Source organism: Drosophila mojavensis, unplaced genomic scaffold (genome assembly GCF_018153725.1).
Source record: "Drosophila mojavensis isolate 15081-1352.22 unplaced genomic scaffold, ASM1815372v1 contig_151, whole genome shotgun sequence".
Lineage (NCBI taxonomy): Eukaryota > Metazoa > Arthropoda > Insecta > Diptera > Drosophilidae > Drosophila > Drosophila mojavensis.
Window position 1 is genome coordinate 999401 of NW_025318684.1, and position 18579 is coordinate 1017979.

The 18579-nt window shown below is 38.9% G+C and overlaps 2 long non-coding RNA genes across 2 annotated transcripts; both read left to right on the forward strand.

Moving 5' to 3' along the window:
* The first annotated feature begins 237 nt into the window (after positions 1–237).
* Positions 238–2534, forward strand: LOC122756739. Its single transcript, XR_006356578.1, has 3 exons — positions 238–371; positions 1489–1662; positions 1720–2534. It is a non-coding gene; the product is annotated as an uncharacterized LOC122756739 (long non-coding RNA).
* A 5731-nt stretch (positions 2535–8265) lies between these two features.
* Positions 8266–8757, forward strand: LOC122756750. The gene is made up of 2 exons (XR_006356597.1): positions 8266–8521; positions 8577–8757. It is a non-coding gene; the product is annotated as an uncharacterized LOC122756750 (long non-coding RNA).
* The last annotated feature ends 9822 nt before the right edge of the window (positions 8758–18579 follow it).

Sequence of the window (18579 nt, forward strand, 5' to 3'; positions counted from 1 at the left end):
AAACGCAAATAAAGCACAACGGAGGATTCCTTTTGCCATCATACATACATACATATACGCTAATGATGTATGTAGGCATGTTTACTTGTATGTATTTGTAAGTAAGCAAAATACCCGATATTAGAATAGAATACATATACATATTTATATATGCATATTTATTTATATATATACATATTTATATATATATTTATATATGTGTGTATTTTTTCATTTGTTTAGTTGTACAACTTATATGAACAGTCTCTATGTAGACATTAATGACATCAATAACAGGAAAAGCCAACTGAAGATGTGCATACACAATTAAGTTAGCCAGATCAGCGTTGTTATAACGTGAAAGTACTATTGCAAAAAATATATGAATTATTGTGAGTAAAGCAACTAATTTATGCATGGGTATGATCGAATATTGTCACTCAACTGAGTTGTTAAATCCAAAGATTACCATAAAATTGCTAAGCACTTTTATAATTTTTGTGTGTTTGTCTATGACCATTTAAATTATGTTCTATTAGTGTATTTCTGTATTCATATTTTAAATTTTTGCTTGCATTTTAATTTTTCGTTTGTATTTCTTATTTCATTTGGTTTTGTATACCCTGAACCCATTGAAAATGGGAAATTAGGTTATAATGGCTTTGTTGAAATGTATGTAACAGTCAGAAGGAGGCGTGGCAAATCAGGGCGACTAGCTAAAGTCGATTTAGCCCTGTCCGTCCGTCTGTTCGTATGTCCGATCTCAGATATAAGAGGCTTAGACTTGGATATATAGAGTGGATATTGACTTTATCTCGAGAAATCGATAACTTATTCCCTTATTTTTATCGATTTAAACCCGTATTAAAAATCGGTTCTAAAATTTTATCTTCTATATCTTTGGAGCTAGAATCGACAAATTTTAAATGTTAGTTTATAAGTACTTTAAAGAATTTCGACTTTTATTATACCCCCCACTATATAAACTCCTTCGCCCATAAATTTGTAAAAGGCGTATCTCATGGCAAATGCATGTATTTCCATATTATAATCACGATCTTAAAATCTCATGAAGATAGTCTATCGAAAGGGAAAGTTATTAAATAATTAAGTTCCCATAGTAGGCCCACACTTCAGCCACTGCGTGTTTATGCGTGCGTGTGTGCATGTGTGATCAGGGGATCTCGTAGTCGGACAGTCTCGACTACAGCTTTCTTACTTGTTTAATTTTGATTAAGTTGAAATTCCTTATTTTGGATTTAGTAATTGCTAGCATATTTATTGACTTTTTTTATTATTGATTTAAATTCGGTTTAAATTTAATTTCAAAATTTTATAAGTTTAATTTTATTTTTTTAAAGTAGTAATTGTTAAGTTTTTGTATGCGCCATTCTAGTGTTGTCAAATTTTTCTATATATTCAGACAGATTTTGTTATTTGGATAGTTTAAATTACTGCTATCGTTATATAATAAAATGCTAAATAAGACTGCATTTCACTTACATAAAGGCGTCGCTTTGTCGCACAGCAAGAAGAATAATAATTAAAGCAACAACAGCAACAGCAACACAGAACAGTTACAATAATAACAAAAACAACAGCATCATCAGCAACAGCAAATCGAACGGTCTATACAATGCTAAAAATTGTGCCATATCATAAGCCGTTTCCACCCTCAATTGCGTAAGCATCCCAAATCGCAACTCAAACCTCATTTCCTTAACGGAACTTGTGCCTTAGCTTACGAAGCACTCGTAATGCCCATACTCCTTTTTTCATACCGGATTTCGACTGCGAACTACGCGACTGGGGACTACACGATGGATGGATGGTTGAAGAGGAACGTCAATTTCAACATGCTGGCCGACACGTTTTTGGGATTTTTGAAGTCACACGCATCAACACACTCACACACACATACATACAGACTGAGAAACTCGCGCGCACACCCTCGCACACACAAAAGGAATGCCGTTGCCTTCTTCAAAGCGAAATTCCTGGCCTGGTCCTTAAAATGTGGTAGAAATTTCATGGACCATTTTCTAAAGGTGACGAATCAGAATTTTTTGCTATATTTCAGTTTTTTTTTTTTTTTTTTTGGTTTTTGTGAAATGTGTGAATAATGTTAATTTGTATTATATTACATTCTTGTCAGGTGTAATTGTAGTGGGTATTTCCAATAGACTAATAGACTCACAATGTAATATGTATAATATTCTTAAATTTCAGTTGTTCTTACTATAAGTTGAGCTACGTAATATTTATAGTATATCCCGCTAATGTATAATATATACAGCCTGTATCCATTACAAAAAAGTAAGAACGTTGCAGTTGGGCGTTACCGACTGCAGAATACTGATTCACAACCTATTTCCCGATTTGCCCAAATGCTATACATACATATGTTGATTGTTTGTGCAAATCATAGGAGGATACTGTCAGCAAATTAGTCGGGATTAGTGGAGTTTCTAGCTCTAAAACTAGTAAATAACAAGTAAGAAAGCTCTAGTCGAGACTGCTCGACTACGAGATTCCCTGAACCTGCTCGGAGAGCAATAGCTATTTCAATCATTTTTCGCGTCTTTTTTCTTACACAAGACACACGCAGACACACACACACACACACACACACACACACGCATACACAACACACACACACACACACACACACACGCACGGGCCTACGCGACTCAACGCTGTCAGGGCGAACAGCATCGCACGATGGCAAAGAAGGTGGAATAGCTCAGCTAAAGGGCGGTGGACGCACAAGCTCATCCCGGAGCTTGAACCATGGGTTAACCGCAAACATGGCGAGGTTAACTTCTACCTTACGCAGATCCTCTCGGGTCATGGATGCTTTCGGAGCTATTTGAAGCGCTTTGGCCACGAGGAATCTGACGAGTGCCCCTGGTGCGAGCGAGGACATGTGGAAGACGCCAACCACATTCTTTTCGAATGTGGACGGTTCCTGGAGGAGAGGCGTCGTCTGGAAGAGGCAGTGGGCCGCTCCATCAGAGCGGACAACTTAGTCAACGCCATGCTGGAATCGGAGGAAGCTTGGGAACTAACAAGCACCTTCGCGGCCACAGTGATTATGGAGCTCCGCAGAGTCGAGCGACTGAGAAGACGAGCTGTCCCAGGCTAAGGTAGCGCATAGTGCTTGCGAAGCAATGCTTTACGGCCGTCCCGCAAGCACCGCGCGCTATCCTAGCCACCACACAACTTGCAATTTTTTTATTTTGTCAATAAATGAATATAAAAAAAAAAAAAAAAAAAAAACACACACAAACACACACACGCATACACAACACTCGCACACACCCACACTGCAGTGTGCACTTACTATGAGAATTTAATTGTTTAATAACTTTTCTTATGGATAGAAGGTACATCCACAAGAAGAGTTATTAATGAGATGAAAATTCGAAATTTTGAAATACGCTGAAAAATTGTGCAAATTGCAGGGTATTTTTAATGTGTTACACCTAAAACAAAATGAGTAAGAGGTATCTTTGAATCATCGTTAGAGGAGGCCTCTACTAACTTAGCTGTCTAATTGTGATTGGTCCTGGGTTGAACCCCAGTATGTATTACGAATTTCGTATCTTTAGCATCAACAAGTAATAAAGCTCTAGTCGAAACGGTTCGACTACGAGGTGCCCTGAAACCTTTGAGCAACTGGTATTTCAATAATTCCTAGAGCCTTTCTGCTTGACGACAAACCGACGATATTTTTGATAATTTCAGTCATTCACTGGCTATTACGATGCGCCGAAGAAAAAATACAGCAAAATAATAAAAAAAAGTTTTATGCATAAAGAGACTTTTTAGAAATGTATATACATATGCATTTACTTATCAGTGATCAGTACCCTTGCTTGGGTGCGTAGCAGCGACACAAATGCTGCTAAGATAGAGAGAGAGGCAAACTGCAATGCCGACGTCATTCAAATGTTTCTATACCATATTATTAAATTCAATGTACAAAATTTGTTTATTTTGATTTGAAAATTTAACAATTTTTTCTTGCTTCTTCTGGGTTAAGCGTCCTCCGGGTATAGAGACGTAAAGTCGTCGGTCCCTTGAGCGTCGCTATAACCGGATTCTACTGTATTTGCTTACACAGTAGTTAAGTAGAGTTAAGTAGTTAAGCAATTATAATTTCTTAAATACCATAGGAAAAGAATGCATAAGAAAGCTGCGTACGCGTTGTCCATTTTCTAAGCGATTAATTTGATTAGTCTTTTCATGTCTGTCAATTTAGTAAAAATACAAATCTTTAAAATATTGGCACTTAAATTTAATAAATTAGTAAATTTCGCAAAGAACTGCAAAAAATATCAATATCGCCTTGCTCTAAAAGTCGGGCTCGAACCCAAAACCTCACGCCTTAATACACAGGCATACGCACGCACACATAAACACGCATTGGTTGCAGTGTGGGCTTACTATGAGAACTTAATTGTTTAATAACTTTTTTTGATCATAACCCGGATATACATGTATTTGCCAAAGCACAAGTCGCTAGTTTTTAAGATACGCTTTTTCAAATATGTGAGTGAGGGGTGGATATAGGGGTGGGGGTGAATTAAAAATTGAACAAAAACCAAAATTGTATAAATTGCATATAAATCCACATTAAAAATTTGGAGACTTTAGCTTTAAAGTTGTAGGAGATATAATTTTATAACTGATTTTCGATAAGGTTTTTATCGATAAAAATATCGAGATGAGTTATCGATTTTTAAAGCAAAGCTCGATATCCGCGTGGTATACACGGACATTTTACAAAAAGATTGAGGTCTCTAGGTCTTGTATCTTCTGAAATCGACGCGTTCAAACATACGGACAGACGTACGGACGGACGGACAGACAGACGGACAGCTGGTCGGACAACTCAGCACGTCGCCCTGATCAAGAATATATATACTTTGTGGGGTCTGCCACGCCTCCTTCTGCCTGTTACATACATTTCAACAAAACCATTATACCCTGATTTCCCATTGAAAATGGGTTCAGGGTATAAAAATAGTACCAAGTCTTTCACAATTAGCCACACTGGCATTAGCCTTCACTGGGGATTCCGGTATCCAAAACATAACGAAAATCAAAATTGTATAAAATTTATCTGAATATATAATCTAGTTTTAAAGATGTAGGAGATATATATAATCTTATAACTACCTTTCGATAATGTTTTTAATCGATAACCAAATAACCGTATGAGTTCTGGCTATGAAATCGATAAGCCCGCTATTTATAGGGCATTTTAAACAAAATTTGAAGTTTCTAGCTCTTATACCTTCTGAGATCGACGCGAACAGGGCTAGATCAACTCAGCTTCTCACCCTGAACAAGAATATATATATTTTATGGGGTCTGCCACTCCTCCTTCTGCCTGTTACATACATTTTAACAAAACCATTATAACCTGATTTCTCATTTTCAATGAGTTTAGGATAAGAAAAGAAACACATACACAGAACGCAATAAAATAATTAATATTTAAATATATAACATGTTTGCATAAATAAATTCCAAGATCATGGATTAATCGAAGGACTATCATTATATTTGAAATGCATTCGAATTCCAATTCGAGAAGCACGAGTTGAAAAAGACAGCGAAAGTGAATGAAAGAACAAAGGGAATGGTATCGTGGCACGGGTTTTAAGCATGCGGACAGGGGAAGGGGACTCCGACTTTTGGTAGGCTGGCCTATTGATTACGGCTGTCAACAAACCAAACAACAACTAACTCTAAACGGTCCAGAGGTGCCAACAGTCAGAGAGGAAGGGAGAGACACAGGGGATGGATAGAGAAGAGAGAATGTCTACATTACGTTAAGCATTGTATTTTTGCTTCGGCAGACAAAGGGAAAAACAACACAAGAACACAAGAACAAAAGAACACCACGAACCCCAAACATACCTCTAGGTAAAAAAAAATCCAAAATCTTGCAGAAGAGGACTGTTTAGTTTAATTAATAAATACTATTTGAAGCACCTATGTACATATTTCTGGAAACTAGCTTAGGTCCCTCTCACTTGGCTTTTGTGATCTGAGATCTGGGATCAAAAGATGTTCCTTCTTAGGTCCACGATAATAATAAGCCGCAGACTTGGCCGCAATGGTAACGTCAGCGTCAGTCAGGAGCTTATTAAAAAAAAACAAATAGGGAATAGAGAATATAAAATAGAATATAGAAAAAAGAAAAGTATATGCAGCACAATGAGATGAAAAGGAGAAAGGAAGAGATTGAACAAAATGTAGCTTAGGTAAATACAACAAAGACCAAAAAACCGCAGACAGACTGTGCGGAGTGATTGAAGAGAAAACTCGAACATATAATAACTAATACAACAATAGAGGTCAAAGTAGTTACACTGCATACTCAATACTGAATAGATAGAGAGACACAGATACGAGTAGCCGAAAGTACGAGTACCTCTCCTCCACACAATGGGACTGCGCGAGGGTTTATTAGGCAGATGTAGGGACGGGCCTTACTTAAGGGGTGACCGGAGCTCAGACCAGCTAAGCCGAGGCGCGCCTACCCCTAAAGTAAACAAAATATATTATATATATATATACTTTTTATACAATATATACTCTCTTAATTGTTGTTATTGTGTATTGTGAGAAGGCGTAATGGCTCTATATATGTATATATAAATCGACGCGTTCATACATACGGACAGACGGACAGACAGACGGACAGGGCCAAATCAACTCAGCTCGTCACCGTGATCAAGTATATATATACTTGTGGGGTCTGCCACGCCTCCTTCTGCCTGTTACATACATTTCAACAAAACCATTATACCCTGATTCCCCATTGAAAATGGGTTCAGGGTATTAAAAACGGAATGTACATGTACACTCGTGTATACCATTCGCAGTACAAGTTTATCAGATATTTTAGATTGCTCATAGCATTTCTTTTTTATCGACAATTTAAATACTGTTGGAACTAGAGACATCAAATGTAATGTGAGGAAAAGAATTACGTGACAAGTACAGATTTTGGATATCACGCCCCCTTGGCCCACCACTACGCACTGGTGGCGCTTCTATTCTGCTCTTCAGCCTAGTCCAGACTGTGGTTTCTTAAGCGTTTGATATTGATTTGAGAGACAAGGCAATATGAACTCTATTAACGCGATGTAAATTCTGTATTAGATTGGAAGTTGTTCTCGTTAAGTAAGTGAGCAGTTCCGAGCAGCGATGAGAGAACCCCTCATATAAATGGAATTGGAGTTGGATTTGGAATAGCCTGGTTCACTCAAAGCCTGCTCTTTAGGTCTGGCTGCTTACAGATGTTGGTCTGCACGCGTCGCGTATTACTTGCCGGATACGGAAATATTATTTTAAATAACTGCGCACAATCACAGAGGCCAGACGTCCTGCCGCTAGTCCGTTGGGGCGGCACCAATTCTAGACGCGTTGGTTATGTATGCATCGTTAACTGGTTTCTTTGCACCGGGGGTGGCTGGTTGGACTATGTGCGTGTGCACGGGAAATTAAGAATCAGGAGCGTGTTGAATCTGATTCGTAATATTTGCTTACCAAAAGCTACCGCCCGACATAGATTTATTTATTGCCTGGCTTTTCGATTAGTTTGCATTGCTTTTTGTATTATTTTATGCTCTCGCATTTTATGAATTTATATTATTTATTTAACACAAATTTTGTTTCTCTTTTGACTTTTACAAGTCGCGTTTTTTTGTTTCCGTCATTCCTATATATGCGCATTGAAAATCCGAAATCAGGGTTTAATGGTTCTGTTGAAATGTATGTAACAGGCAGAAGGAGGCGTGGCAGACCCCATAAAATATATATATTGTCGATCAGGGTGACAAGCTGAGCCGATTTATCCCTGTCCGACTGTCCGTCCGTCCGTCTTTCCGTTTGTCCGTATGTATGAACGCGTCGATCTCAGAAGATATAAGAGCTAGAGACTTAAACATTCTTTTAGAATGTCCGTATATATAACGCAGAGTTTATCTCCAAATATCGATAACTCATTCCGTTATTTTGTTATCGACAAAACATTATCGAAAGTCAGTAACAAATTTATATCCGTCACATCATTAGATCTATAGTCGGCATCTTGTAAATGTACCTTACACAATTTCGATTTTTGTTTAAAAAATTCTTCCCACCCCTATATCCAATCACGATCTGAAAGAAAGTCCAAAAGAAAAGTTATTAAATATGGCATTAAATTCCCATAGTATGCCCACACTGCAGCCCATGCGTGTTTATGCGTGCGTGCGTGCCTATATGTGTCTGTGAGTTTGTGTGTGTGTTTCTTGTGTAAGCAGAAAGGTGCGAAGAATAACCTCGTAGTAGAGCCTTCTGGACTAGAGCTTTCTTCCTTGTTCTTATTTTGAATAGTAATTTGTTGTTCCATGTATTTCTAATCAGGTAGATTCAAATAATAATTATTTTTCCGTTTAGCAGTAAATCTAAAATGCGAATCGAGTATTATTACAACGTATGAAAGGCAGATAGGAACGTGGCAGACCCCAGAAAATATGTATGAGTATGACACTGGTCGAAGCGAACATATTTACATGTATATAGTCTTACAGGCTCCCGCGCTAGTGCTAAGCAATGCTAATTGGAACTCCAATCAACAGTCAGAAGGAGGCAAGTGTATATACATTTCATGAATACGAAGATTTTGTAATTTACAGATTTTGGATACCACGGCCCCTTCGCCCCAAATTTGTAAGAAACGTATTTCAAGAATTAAAGACTTGTGCCTCGGAATATGCATACATTTGAAGATTATGATCACGTTCTGAAAGTTTCATTAAGATAGTCCGTCTGCAAGAGAAATTATTCAACAAGTAAATTCTCATAATATTGCCCACACTGCAGCGCAGCCCGAGCGCAGTCGCTGCTAGCTGCGCAGTCAGCAGAGCGTGTGGATGCAAGATTAGAATGTCAGCTTGGAGGGCCCAGGGTATCACCCAGTCGAGCAGTCTCGACTAGAGTCTTACTTGTTATTTGTAGTCGAAGGCAAATTCAAGCTCACAGTCTTACATGTATAGGTGCATACATGCATGCATGTGTGCATGAGCGTGTGAAGGTTCAGTGTGTTGGGTTGATCACACGCCCACTAGCTCTCACGGAATCGGCGTTAGGCTGAAGTGCGCAGGAGCTCCTCATTTCTGAGACGAGGAGAGGAAGCGTGCGAATCGGGCGCATGCGACGTCGTACGGTAGAGCAGGGAAAAGGGTTTCGATTGACATTATAATAAATGACAGTACGCAAGGGACAAATTTAAGAAGCATACGCAGTGCATAACAATTTACAAACTACAAATTATGGATAAATGCACATGAACCTGAATCGAGTGGTTCCATGCCAAGATTGGCGCTGACTCTCATATGGCGAAGTCATAAAGAAGTGGGTGACCATTTGCAGTCGGTACTCAGGCGTCTAAATCTCTATTTAGTACACCTCGCTGGTAGTTGGAAATTCTTATAGCTGGGGGGTTGCTCGGTTGCTCAGTTGCTCAGTTGCTCAGTTGCTCAGTTGCTCCGTTATGATGACGCGGCTGCTGCTGCTTCTGCTGCTCGTGAGGCTTTACGTCATCGGCACACAGTCGTAGTCAGCTCCCCGGCATATACCCGGCATATACCGGGTCCGTTGGGCAGGGAACAAATTAACCGCCTGCTGTTGCCAACGAACTAGAAAGGCACAGTCGTCGCTCTGCCACGTGTCGCTGACAAACTGCTTAAACACGCCGTTGATGAATTCAAATAGAGATATTTGGAACGCGTTGCACGGGTTGCCTGGGCAGCCTGGCCATCGGTGAGGGCAGGGGATAGCAGGGGATAGCGGGACAGCCTGGGCCGTATTGCTGCTTCGCCCAGCTTTAACAAATTACACACTTTGCGGCATTTTGCGCTTTTAACAATTTTATTGTTATCGATCGATGGTCGCCTGGCTGCCAATTATCAAGTGCTAGACCAGACAAGCACCAATTGTGTAAATCAGGCATATCGATAGAGTGAGAGCGAGAGAAGGATTTGGGTGTGGGGGTAGGGGGACTGAGAGAGATTGACAGATTTAGATTGGGTTGGGTTTCGTCGTCAAATAATATGCCATACTAATATGTACGTGTATAAGACATATTTACATACACACACACACATGCACTCAGACACCTACACTCACACACACATACATACATTCATACGTACATACATACATGGAGGTGTAGCCAGGCCAAATGTAATTAATTACATGGACGGTTGGCTATGGGCTAAGCATACGAAGAACTTAACTTAATGTCATTTCAGACAATAAATACAGAAGCCCAAACAAACACACAACAAATTTGCTCACAGCGACTGATAGAGAGAGAGAGAGCGAATGAGAGATATATAATCAATGCACGTGTAAAAGGGGATAAGTAGGTGGTCAGCGTAGGCTAAGCTCTGTGTGTGTGTGTGTGTGCAGGTGTAGGTGTACATGAATTAAGGATTACACGAGTTCTTCTGATTACCGGGATGTGTATGTGCTGATGTGGCTGATGACGATGATATTGATGTTGATGTTGATGATGATGATGCTGATGCTGATGATGATAATGAAGAATGATGATGATACGTGAGATTCGAGCTTGAATTGGCATCAATCGGTGATTAACTATCTATATATATAAAACAAAGTCTGGTTTATTACAACACTTATAACTCGAGATCTGCTGAACCAATTTTCATGGTTTTTGATTTGTTGGATTAGTCTCCGCCCCGAATAGCAGAATATATTTTTAAAATACTGAAAAATTGACGAATACTTGAAAAATGCGTTATTTTCCCTAAAAGTTCTTTAATTTCGGAGCTGTCAAATTTTTTTTTTGTCAAAATCTGTATGTAATGATTGACATTTAGCCATGCGTTCATAGAACTATTTAAAATAGATGAATAAACTGTTATTATGAGTTTTTTTTTAAAGATTGAAAAATATTACGCGTGCGTTCAGAAATGTGTATTCATTATACTAAATCATTTCAATAAACGCTCATTTGTATATTACATGTCAAACATTTGTTGTCCAACCCTGTCAAATACTGTAACAACTATTTATGTATGCGTTCAGAAATTTATTTTATGCAAAATATTTCGAAACTTCAGGTAGGTATGTATGTCTGCAAAATAAGTTATTTAACAAATACATTCTCATTACATTGCCCACACTGCAATGAACAGAGGAATAATCTTCGAAGTGCAAGAAGAAATGGTTCATGTATTGATTTGAATCACATGTGAGCATGGCGCAGCTAAGTGCATCACAAATAAAATAGGCGCGAGATGAGCGAAGCCAGCAAAGACAATTAGAACGAAGAGAAGCGCGCAGATTCGTAGTCAACAGCCGCAGAGGAATTGACCGACAACGTCAACAAGTAAATCGAGCACTTACAGCACATTCCAAAGTGGTCATTGGTACATTGGACAAAGAATACCCGCTCTGCCATGCCCTTAAATTTAAAAATGAGCCGATCGGGGTGGTGCTCCTCAGGAAAAGAAAAACTCCCAGAAATTGAAACAGCGCCGGAACCATTGCACGGCTTCCTTATCCAGATTCTTTGCTGTTCTTGCAGTCAATGCGAAAATTCAATTCTTGTTTTCAAATGGCATCGTTTGGAGCAACGGAAATAGCTAAAAATACTGCTGCAAATGGTCAACAGTTCAATTTCACATTCAAAGTCAAAGGCCAAGTTTACCACAAAGTCGGTTAACATATTGTAATTGTTAATATATTGTATAGGGCTATACAGTCCCTTGGTTATTTACGTTGGCTTTCAGAATCGTTGATCAGAAGTCAATGTCGCGATCAGCAAGCGAAAGATGCGATGCAGCTGGCGCTGCTGCCTGTAAAGTCCGTCCAGAGCCTGTCCAGACTCTGTCCTGCCTGGCTGATCACTCCATCATTATGCATCAGGATAAGCATCAGTCGAAGTGCCATTGGGAATCATGTCATAACTAATAGAGCATTACTGAAGGGAACAGCGCCAGGCAGCAAACCACTACAGAGGGGTACAGGTGCGCACAGGTGGTTCCTAGATAGCATCGGGCATTTGATATTGAGCTGATATTGAGTGACAGCTATGAGGCGTGTGCTCCAATCCTAATCAATCATAATATAATCTCTTCGAGTCCTGCCAGCTCCCTACCTATATTGGACCTGTAAAACGGAATTGAGAATTGTCTTGGCACTGAAGCCTTGCTAACTCTAACACTATAATGTCCTTGGACAGGGAGTGTTCAATAGACGAAATCGATAATGCTATAGAGTTCGGCTGATTCATTCATATGAATAAATCGGGCTTCTAAAAAAAAAATAGAAAGAAATTAAATTATTGTATAACAACTGTTACGGTAATTTTTCTGAATTCAAAATCGTTGAAATGAAATAATGAAAATCCCAAAAAACAATCAAAGGGATACCCATTCCAAACACAGGCCAGACTCTTTTTATATACATACATACATATATATGTAAAAAAAAACATACATATATACACATAAACCTACATATATGTGTGCGTGTATATTATGGCAGCGTAAGGGCTCAATGTTCAGCACTAAAGAGGTGTTTAGTGCCGACTGCCGACAGCCGGCCAGCCCTACCCACCCCGACCAATCCCACCCCACCCCATCCTATCACTCAGCTGTAAGGGTGTGTGTGTGTATGTGCACGCGTGCGTGTTTTCTGGTGAGCCGCACGAATTTCTGTTCTTTAAACGCGAATGCTAATACTAATGCCTCTGTCGATGCCTATGTCGAAGAGGGCGTAACTCTGTTGATAAAGTTAAATTAGCAGTGGGTATTCCCATTTATTGCTGTCCATCCCTGGAAAAAATCATGTATATATTTCATGTATACATATACACATATATATATATATATATATATATATATATATATAAACTATCTTAAATTTAAGCACTGACTTGTAGGGCTTATAATATAATAAATATATATATATATATATACTTTTTTTTTATATATTTATACATATATATATGTGTATATATTTATTTATTTATGTATTTATGTAAATGTGTGTATATATATAGATGGGCATGGATGGGCATGCCCGAAGCGAACAATGCCCTGTTTCATTATTGTTTTCTTTGAACGCAATAATGAACAACGGAGCAATCATTTATATATAACAATGCGATGCGCCCAGACTGCGGATAAAGATGACGATGGGCTATGACGACATTTTCAATGAGGATTTGGCCGCGACTGCGGTGGATGGCCGTCATCACTGAGGGCCAGAGCCCAGAGCCCAGAGCCCACAACCCAGAGCCCAGCTCTAGCCGAACTGTCTCGCTCTCTCTCTTTCTGCCGTAGATGTTTGCTGCCAGTTGACTGGGCAATTAACCATTGGCTTGGAAAAGGAAGAAGGGAACTTCAGCAGCAGCAACATCAAATTTTGTGAACTCTACACCCTAGCTGAAATTCCACAATTTTTGCCTGCGTGTATCCTCTCGATTGCTCCGGCTATACTATATTCGGTTAGTAATTGGCAGACACACTGGCAGCACATTTGTAAGCTTTTGTTTTAGATGGGTGAGTGGGTGTGCTTGAGGGCTGTACGAAAGACACGGACATCAGATCAGCTGGGTATCTATAGCTTGTAAGTCTGAAATGAATCAAGTCCAAGTATTATATTTACATATATGTATATGTATACACATATATATGAGCTATAGTATCTCAGTGGAGACCGGTTCACGCATATACTATTTTGGTATATCAGGATCATCAACAAGTCAATCGGAACTAATGCGTTTAAATGCTTTGTTGAAGCGTTAAATATTTCAATATATTATTCATATTTTATATTTATATTCTGAACTCATTGACAGTGATAATACCAAGGTATATTGGATTTGATAAAATGTATGAAAGAGGCGGTCCGTCCGTCTGCAATATCACCGTAATTGTTATTGGAATACACCGCCCGCCCGAAAGAATACAAATTTTGTTTATTTCATTTCTCGTTTTAATAAATCTACATGTTTTTATAAAAAACAAGTAAGAAGGCTCCAGTCGAGACTGCTCGACCAAGAGATACCCTGAACCATTCAAGCTGACATTCCAATCATTCAAAATCTTCGTATTGATCAACTGTATATACACAGTAAATCGGGAATCTGGTCTCTAGGTCTAAAAGTGTTCAAATTAGGCTGAAAAAAACAAAATCAATTTTTGCGATTATTCTCGATTAAAAAAGGTAATGGATGAGTTATCGAAAAAATATTATAAACTTGTACTGCGCATGGTACACATGAGTATGCATGCCAAATTTCAGCTGTCTAGCTCTTATAACTTCTGAGATCGACGCACTCATACGGATCAAGAATATATATACTTTATGGGGTCTGCCACGCCTTCTTCTGCCCGTTATATACTTTTTTCACAAAACCATTATACCCTGATTTCCCATTTTCAATGGGTTCAGGGTGTAAAAATCTCTTTTCAGTTGACACTATGTAAAATTGGATTGAAGAGAATAGAAAACTAATCTTAAAGGTGCTCATTGAACCAGCCCAACAGCTAACACACATTCAGCTTTAATGGGTTTGACTTTTTGAGTTTAGAGAGATATATCTCAGCAGTGATCAGAGTAGGAAAGATCTTTAAATTTTCATTAATAATATCTTAATATCCGAGCTCGAATAGAGTTGAAAAATGTAGCTTGTAATTAGCTAATTATGTTTTTAATCTAATATTTAAGACATTTACTGTAAATTTCTAATTTTCCTTTAAGTCTCATGTCAATCTCTCAATCTAATCCAAAATTAACAAGTAAGAAGGCTCCTGTCGAGACTGCTCGACTAGGAGATACCCTGAACCATTCAAGCTGACACTCCAATCATTCTGCACTTCTTTTATACACACATGCATATGCATGCATGCGCTCTGCTAACCGCGCAGTTAGCAGCGACTCCGGTGGGGATACGCTCAGTGCGGGAATAGTATGAGAATTTATGAGTTGAATAATTTCTTTTGTAGACGGACTTTCTTAATGAAACGTTGAGAACTTAATCATAATGTTTAAATGTGCGTATGTTCTAAAGCACAAGTCTGTAGTACTTGAAATACACGATGGATGAGCTATTGATTTTTACTTCTCACTTAACTTAATTTGAACAAGTAAGAAAGCTCTAGTCGAGACTGCTCGACTACGAGATCCCCTGAACCCTGCGGGCAACTGATATTTCAATAATGATTTGCATATGCACACATACACGCACACACACAGACATATGTACGTACGCACGCATAAACACGCATTGGCTGCAGTGGTGGCTTACTATGGGAACTTAATTGTTTAATAACTTGTCTTGTGGATGAACTTTTTTCGCGCTATATATACGGACATTAAAAAAATTGAAGTCTCTAGCTCTTATATCTTCTGAAATCGACGCGTTCATACATACAGACAGACGGACGGACGGACAGACGGACGGGCGGACAGACAGACAGGGCTGTATCGACTTAGCTCGTCGCGCTGATCAACAATATATATACTTTGTGGGGTCTGCCACGCCTCCTTCTGCCTGTTACATACAAAAACCATTATACGCTGATTTCCCATTTTCAATGGGTTCAGGGTATAACAAGAAATATTATTTGCTGATGTAACAAAGGTTCTCGGTTCCTGTGGGGATAAAGCATTATCAGAATATTGATTCGATGAAGATTCAAGTAGAGTCGCTAAAATGGCTAGCGATTTGTCTTCAATCAGTACAGCAGCGTTTGAAGCTGATTGCCTTTCGTCTTCGTCTCAGCGCGAACTATATTTGCAGCCTTACTGAATTAAGCGATTTGTTCGTGTAATTGAGATAATTTTTCAGAGTGACCTGTAACCCAGCCACTCCACTCCAGTGATCCCAAAATCTTGCCTGGACTGGGCTGGAACAACTCAGTCCACTAGCCTGGTCACGTAGTATAGCCTGTAGGCGAAATGCCACGGTAGTGGGATGGGATGTACCCGATTGAAGTCGGGCCTACAGAGCTCCAATTTTCATTATGCTAGTTGCCTTGATGTCTTAGAGGTATTCGCAGCATTTGGGCTCATGCTGAACCGAAATCACTTCACTTCACTTCAACTCGGTTCGGCTTGTTTTGGTTCGGTTCGGTTCGGCTCTGTGTTTGTTTGCTGTCTTGTCGTACCCTATATTTGCTGCTGTGGAATCCAACAAGTGTTGTTGACAGCATCACTTTCCACGTTTCACTGTGTGCGTATCATTAATTTTCGAGTCGAATGAACCGCAACGTGAAAAATAGCAGCTGATCCCGCTTGGCTTTGCGCTTTGCTTTGCGCTTGACATCGGCCCATCAACTGGAACTAAATTGACATGTGATAAGAATATTTGATATAAATCTCAAATACCCAGAGAGACTCTCTCTCTCTCTCTCTCTCTCCCTCACTCCCTCACTCCCTCACTCACGCACAGTCTGCGTATGGCTTTAACCTGATTTGAACTGCCGGAGGAATTTCTGAGAGTTGCAGGATTAAGATAAACATCAGTGCGCCAACTCTTACAGACTGATCTGACTGCGGACTTCTGCTTATGCGCGCTAGCCCAGTTCACTTGATAATTTCCTCGCTTTTTCACTTGGCTACTTGATTTTATTATTCTCCGACTCGTTCAGCGGTTCCATGTCCGTCTTCTTCTTGTTCATATTTATCTAACGTGAAATGTATGAAATGACTCCTACATATTACACATTGTCGGGAAAGTCTTTGGACTGACTAATTACATTAGGAGTATATATGGGCTTATCAAGCAGAAACTCACCGGGAAACAAAAGAGTCCCACTGAGATTGTAGAGCGATAATTAGAGGCGTAGGAATACTGGGAGCTTGAGATGTGCCACAGCTTGCCACAAACTTCTCGGGACAGCAATCCAATCATTTTTTAGATTTCTCATAAGGTGGCTATGCCAGAAGTATCGAAGATCGCATTACGATGCCTATCCACCCTTGGTATCGGTCTTTATCAATTAATTAAAGCATACTTATTCTTATTATGTTTTTAATTTTTTTTTTTTTTTTTTTTTTTTTTTTTTTTGGACGGATTATAAATTTATTGTGGGAAAAACGTTTTCTGCAAAAATTTAAAAAAACAATCGAAAAATATTGATATATAGATTTTTTAATGTTGCATATCAAATATCATTTTGCTATTTTTTCAAAACTTCAAATATCATCGATACAATATTTTCAAAATTTTCGACAACTTGAGCTTCGACTATGTCGAAGAAGATGAAGAATTTCATGTTTGTGAAATTCTGTCCGTAACTAGACAAATGTGTAATGAGGGAAAAATTAGGTCGTGTGCACGTAAGTCACTAGTTACGTTCATGCGAACAGAAAACAAGATATATTGTTAGGTGACAGAACTGCTTGCTATGCAGGCATACAATCAAATATAAGAGTACTTGCCCTGCTTTACATAAACGGCTTTATCCAATTCACAAACCTACTGTGTAGGCACAGTCGGCTGTGAAAGAGATTCGCGAAGTCTGGGTAGGAGAGTGCAATAGCTTAGACGTAAACCACTTTCATATCTTCAATGCTGAAATTGTATGTATGGAAATAGATTGTTCTGGATGTCGCGGACCGTTGAGCATCATATAACCACAGTCGCACAGTCGCTTCTTAATTCAAAATTCCATTCCCCATTTCGGCCATTTTGGTAAATTTACTGCTTAAGAACTGTACTCTGTGAGGGGAACACGACCACGTTAGGCTAAAGTTACTGGGAAACGAATCAAACTCGCTTCAATGGCAAAACAACGCATCATCGCTTCATCATCACTTCGCATGTGGAGCAAGCCGTTGCCCAATGAATGGAATCTGTATGTTCATCTTATGTTGATTAATATGCTGACAATTATAATTCTAATTAGCTTATACACGATATTATACACAATATAAGAGAGTTCTTAGCGTTATTTGTTACCAAACCAAAACGTCGACTACAATAGTCCATGTAGAAATTAGCAAGGTTAACAACCACAATAAACGTGCAAGTAAAGACAACAAATTAGTGCTAACGGTGAAGCCTTGAGATGCTAGCAAGGATGGAATCCACAAAAAACAGACATCAGCAGCTTGGACTTAAACCGTACGAAATAAGCAAGGAAAAGAACCACTCAAATGGAAGAGGTGTGTACATCGTACAATCTACATTGTGGACACTAAACGCTAGGACCTAGTCTATATAGAAATACGAGCAATGGGCACAAACATGTTTAACAAAAATTTCTAAAATGCATTAAAGGCACTTAGTGATTTTGCAAAAAAATATGTAAATAAATAGTTATTGAGGTTTGTTTCGTCCCCGGGAGTGTTGAATAAAACTACATGTATATACTCAACAATAGATGTCGCTTTAGGTTAGTATAGTGCACTTCAGATGGAAGCTGGCTGATATGTTACTATTATTTTATCAAATTCATGCAAAGGTAGTGTACTGACTAGGGCCGTCGAATATTTTTAAAATATCGAATCGATAAAGTTTTGAAAAAATATCAAAGGTAGTGTACT